Raw genomic sequence first — 5,812 nt, 5'->3', positions numbered from 1 at the left:
TACATAAGGGCAGGGGGTTTTAAGGTATTTTTGGCTGCTTTTGCTCTATGAGCAATATGACCTTTATCTTCTGGAACTTCCTTCTCATTTCTCAGTCCAGACTTTCCGGGGTTTCCTTTTACTCACTTCACTTCTATCAGGTTCACCCAATTATTTGTACTTCTCTTTAGAAATGACAAAGTGGGGTTAAAGATCCCCGGGGTGCTGTGAATGGGGCTGAGCCCCAAATTGTACCCCTGGACCCACAAAACCCTGACCCCAGGGTGAGGAGAGCCAGAGACATGTGCAATGACATTGGCATTTAAACTACATTTAAGTCACCTTGGCAGATAAATGAGTGGAAAAATATCAAAACTTGTTCATAAATAAGTTGGGAACCGAGCAAAACAAGCTTGGTGACATGTAAGGAAAAGCAGTTTGAGCTGGTATCATCCAGACTCCATCCCTGATATTGTGGATCCTGCTTGCACAGGAAAGATAAGCCATCACTAAAGAAGCTTATGTAGCCTAATTAATGGTTCACCAGCCTAATTAATGAAGATCCAGGACAGACATAAAGCCAGTCTAAGATTTCTGCTTTCTCATCACTGTTCTGGGAACTGGATACGACTGGAGCAGATTGATGAGGGCCAGTGTCCCTAAAGGTGTGACAAGAGCTGGACAGAGCTTTTCTGGGCAGTTGCTGGAGCGTTTTAATCAGCAGCAGCTTTGCTATTGGGCTGGAAAATCCTGTCATGGCTCAGTAACACCACAGACACCCGACACACTTGAAATATTCCCATTAAAGCTGGTCTGATGAAACAGTGGAAGCAAAGCCCAGTCCCTGTAGCGACCCCTGATTGATAAAGGACAAGCAAAGGAAGGCAGTGACACGTGCAGGGGAATTTGGCTGCTCTACAAGGAAGTTTGACTGGAATAGCATGAAAACAATCACTACCCCAGGAGCCCTTGTCCTCCTGTGCTCACTCACAGATATGAGCACACACATGTGCTGGTATTGAGTTACCAAAACCTTTCTCTGAGGGGAATTTCTGGATTCTGGTACTTTTGAGGGTGGTGGTAGATTGGAAAGCCACGTTCAGCAAACAGTGGGAGCAGATCTCTCCCACGTGGCAGCTGTTCATGGGGAACAGCTGACAGAATTCAGTGATTTTGTGCTGCTCTGGAAGAGAAGGTGAATGCTCCATGCAGGATCCCTTGGCAGCACAGGCAGCATTCCCTCAGCACCCTCAGAGGTAGGTTCAGCTGTTTTACACAAATCAGACACTACAGAGTTCTCCCAGTTAAAACCAGAGCTCAGGGAGGGGGGAGACACAAACTCCTTTGCTCTGGCTTTGTGGCGGAGACTTTCTTATTTATGTGCTCCAGTTTTCTTTTCAAAAGCACAGAAACCCCAATGAAATCCCACTGGAATGGCAAAAGTAAGGGCTTTCACAGATCCACGGGGAATTTTTGGCCACAAGTACAGCAATTTGCTGATGGATTTAGATGGATGTCCCATGTGGATCTGAATACAGCCACGCTTTGTACTTCCCTCCAGGGAAACCTCTGCCTTCCTCGGCTTCCTCTGTTTCCAAGATATTAAAGCACCAATTTCCAAACAGAAAATCCAGGAAGCCAATTGAATAACCGTGAGATGTTATCAGCTTCTTGTTATAAACGAGCCTTGAATGGAGCTGCCTTGCAGCAGCCGCCTGCCTGCTCCCAATCCACTTCCAGGTGCTGCAGGAATAAGCAGGGGCTGAGGGGCCTCTGCTGGACTGTGAGCACAGCTGGGATAAAAAAACAGAATTCCCAACTTTTTCAAAGTCAGCCTTGGTTACAGACATACCTTTGACCCTCGATTGTATTTGCCTTCAGACGAATGACTCTGGCTGTCACCAGAGCCTGGAGGGCCTTTTTTGGGTGGTTTTCTGCCTATTTTACACGTGCAGAGGAGGAAAATTGCAACCTGAGCCTAGAGGAGATCAAGGGACCTGTATTTTGACTCATTATGTGAAGCTTTCCAGCATGAAAGCTGCTCCCAGGTAACAAGTGACTGGATGAGAGGAAACAGCCTCAAGTTGCACCAGGATAAGTTTAGATAAGTTATTTTTTCATGGAAAGGGTTGTAAAGCAGACTGCCAGGGTAGTGGTGGAGTCACCACCCCTGGAAGTGTTGTGGATGTGACACCTGGGGACATGGCTAGTGGTGACTATGGTGGTGGTAGTGATGGTTGGACTTGATGATTTTAAAGGCCTTTTCCAACCTTAATCATTCCATGATTCTCTGAGTTATTCACCACACAGCAGTTAAAGAAAATATTTTTTTCCTGGGCATCCTGACATGTCCCAGGGCACACACAGCACTCGGAGCCCTGGGTCTGTTGATCTACTCCACACACTGGTGCTCCGAGGTGTTACAATGGCATGATTTTTTGTTCCCTTGTGTAGTGCTTTTCTCTCACTCCACAGACCTCCACCAAAATCCAAAATCCTACCAACATGGTTTGACTCCTCATCCCTGGAAGTGTCCAAGGCCAGGTTGGACTGGGCTTGGAGCAACCTGGTCAAGTGGAAGGTGTCCCTGCCCATCGCAGGGGGTTGGAATGAGATAAGCTTTAAGTTCCCTTCCAACCCAAACCATTCCACGATTCTGTGATTCCCCATAAGCAGCCCCACAGATCTCTCTGTTTGCAGGGTTTATCTTCATCCTCATCTTTCTATACAGACGGAGCTGAAATCCTCCCAACACCAGCAATTCCAACCACTGCAATGCACGTTTGGTTGATTTAGTTACTGTGCTGTCAGCATGTCCTCCCGCCTAATCTGTGGCATTAATTCCTTCCTTGCTACTGGCTTCAGAAAGCATTAACAAGGGAAAAATAAATCAAGTGTTAGAGCACAAAGAAGACTTGTGGGAAAAAGCTTTTGAGCCTTTTCTGAGGCTTTCATGCCTGTTATTCTTTACTTTGCTGATACAGCTGGATTTACCATCCTGTTGAACGAGCATATTGCAGACTATAAAAAAATAACAAAGTAAAACCACGTGCTCTTTGTATAGGTCAGAGCTGGAGAGGGGCTGCCAGATACAACATCCCAGGACAACTTCAGAGCAGCAGAATGAAATGTGCAGACACAGGCAAAGTCCAGCTTATGCCACGTTCCTCCAAACAAAGTGGGAACAAAACCTGGGACAGAACAGAAGTGAGAGCAGGGACAACTGTGCGTGGGAACGTGTGTGTGGGCCTGAACTCGGAGCCACATCTGTCTGCCAGCTGTGTGCAGATGTTTGAGTGAGTGTGGGACTCCATCCATGCACAGCGTGTGGGAATGTGGAGTGGCCTTTCCCTGTGAAAAGCCCGTGGAAAGAGCTCGCCCGAGTCAGTTTTGGAGTCTTAAATTCGTGTTTTAGGGCATAGTGGTGCTCTCACGTCCTTAGTGTCATCCATACACTCACAGTGTCCATCAGACTCCATTGAGTAACTCTCATCTCTTAAGGCACCATCATGCATATAGAGATTTCTCACCATATATTTATATATTTATCCCTGAGAAGTTCATGCCCTGTTTCATGCTTATATCATGCTTTGCATTTTCAAAGTGCAGTGCAAAGCTTTTGTTGCCCTTCCATCCTCTTTTTTCACATCAACCATGAGAAACCAGGCCATAGAGTTCAAGGGATCAGAGAACTCACACCAAGACTGTTCTGCCCCACACAGTCCCCCACATGGTGACCCCAAACATCGGAAACTACACCTAGAAATGTGGAAAATAAAGGTTGGAGAATGAAAGTTGAGCTCAGAGGACCTCTGAACATCTACTTATGGAAAAAAACATGAATGATGAAGCGCCAAAAAGGGGGCAACTGGAGCACGGTGTGCAGGAGGACTTCTTGCTCCCTCAGTAAAAGCCTGGTGAAAGCTTTGAGGGTTAATTTCATAAAGATGCAACTTCTTCATTTCAAAGTCCCTCTAAAATGAGTTGGAAGATCTGGCCCAGAGGAATCAGTGACCTGTAGACCTGAGGAGGGGACATGTTTTCACAGACTGGTGTCTTTTTGAGGTCGAAGACCAAGAAGCAGCAGGGAGACTTCCCTGCATGTCTTACCAGGGAACTCAGCAGAGCTCCCACATCTTATGTTGGCTGAGAAATTGCCCCGTTCACTTGACCCGGTCTCTCCATAGTTTCTGTTCCCTTCCTGTGCATAAATATTGACACGGTGCAGCTTCAGTAGTAACCGTGATGTTTCCTGAACAAACAGAAAAACAAAGCGCTGGTCGGGACATTTGTTGTCTGCAACCTCAAAATAACTTTCCCAGCTCTTCCCTTTGTGCTTCAGGGCTGTGTTTCCAAGGTCTGAGGTTCAAGTGTGGGTGGATGTTCAAAGCAAAGGATCCATCCTGCAATTCCATGGCACGTACTGATGTTTGGGATAATTTGGTCGGTGTTGAGCTGTACCTTCGTGGATATCCTTACTGGTTTGGGGCTAGGCGGTGGGTTGGAGTGATGAAAACCACCCTGCTTCCAGGTAATGTGGGGTTTTGTGAGAATTCAGGGAAAAATATAATGATTTTAGTCCTTCTGCTCCACGAGAAACAATCACAGAGGCAATTTTGATGCGCAGTGGGATGAAACTCACAGCTAAAACATGTCTTTCAACTCCTACTTACAGCGCACATGCTGGTTAGGTGCTCAAAGGAGGCATTTTCCCAGGAATTTTTTCCCTGGGCTCAGCATCTGCATGAAACTCCATGTCTCCATGTAAAAAACCCAAATCATTATTCCTTCCTCGCCATCAAGCGAAAAAGCAGCTGCCTGGCATCACCTTGCAGTGCTTGCCACTTCCTTTGGCTCTCCACACCGGAGACTGGCCCGGATAAACCCCATTCCCAAAAGTTTGCAGCTGGAAGTGAAAATGCTTGCTCAACAACCCAGTCCCCAAGGAATTCTGCTGTGGTTTATTTTCATTTTATTTTGTTTCTGCACAGACCCTCCATGAGGTGACAGAATCATTTAGGTCGGAAAAGAGCTCTGGGATCATCGAGTGCAAACTGTGGCCGACCCCTACCTTGTCACCCAGCCCTGAGAACTGAGTGCCACGTCCAGTCATTCCTTGGACACCTCCAGGGATGGGGACTTGACCACCTCCCTGGGCAGCCCCTTCCAATGTTAAATCACCCCTTCTGTGAAGAAATTCCTCCTAATCATAGAATCACAGAATCACAGAATATTTCGGGTTGGAAGGAACCTCTGGAGATCTTCCAGTCCAACCCCTCCTGCCAAGGCAGGGTCACCCGGAGCAGGTGACATAGGAACACGTCCAGGTGGGTTTCGAATGACTCCAGAGAGGGAGACTCCACACCCTCCCTGGGCAGCTGTTCCAGTGATCTGACACCCTCCATGGAAAGAAGTTCTTTCTCACGTTGAGGTGGAACTTCTTATGTTTTATTTATGGCCACTGCTCCTCGTCCTGTCACTGAGCACCGCTGAAACGAGTCTAGGACCATCCCTTTGTTCAACCTGACCCGCCCCGGGCGTCGCTCGAAGCCGTGACCCTCCATGTCCCCCCTCCCCTCCCCTGAGGGGGGGCCATTTTGTGTGAGGGGAGGGGGCCATTTTGTGGGCTCCACGTTCTCCTCGGGGCAGGAGGAAATGGGATAGTGTCCAGGCGTGTCCGGGCAGTGCGGGAGGTGACAAGCGATGTGCGGGGCCACATTAAACCCTTTCCCGGGGCCTGCGGGGCTCATAACGCCGGGTGAGGGCAGCTGCAGCCGCAGGGCTCCCTCAGCGCTCCCGGTCGGTGGCCGCCATGAGTCCTCCGGGCCGGCAG

This window comes from Chiroxiphia lanceolata, chromosome 13 (assembly GCF_009829145.1).
Source record: "Chiroxiphia lanceolata isolate bChiLan1 chromosome 13, bChiLan1.pri, whole genome shotgun sequence".
Lineage (NCBI taxonomy): Eukaryota > Metazoa > Chordata > Aves > Passeriformes > Pipridae > Chiroxiphia > Chiroxiphia lanceolata.
Note: the sequence above shows the minus strand (reverse complement) of the source record.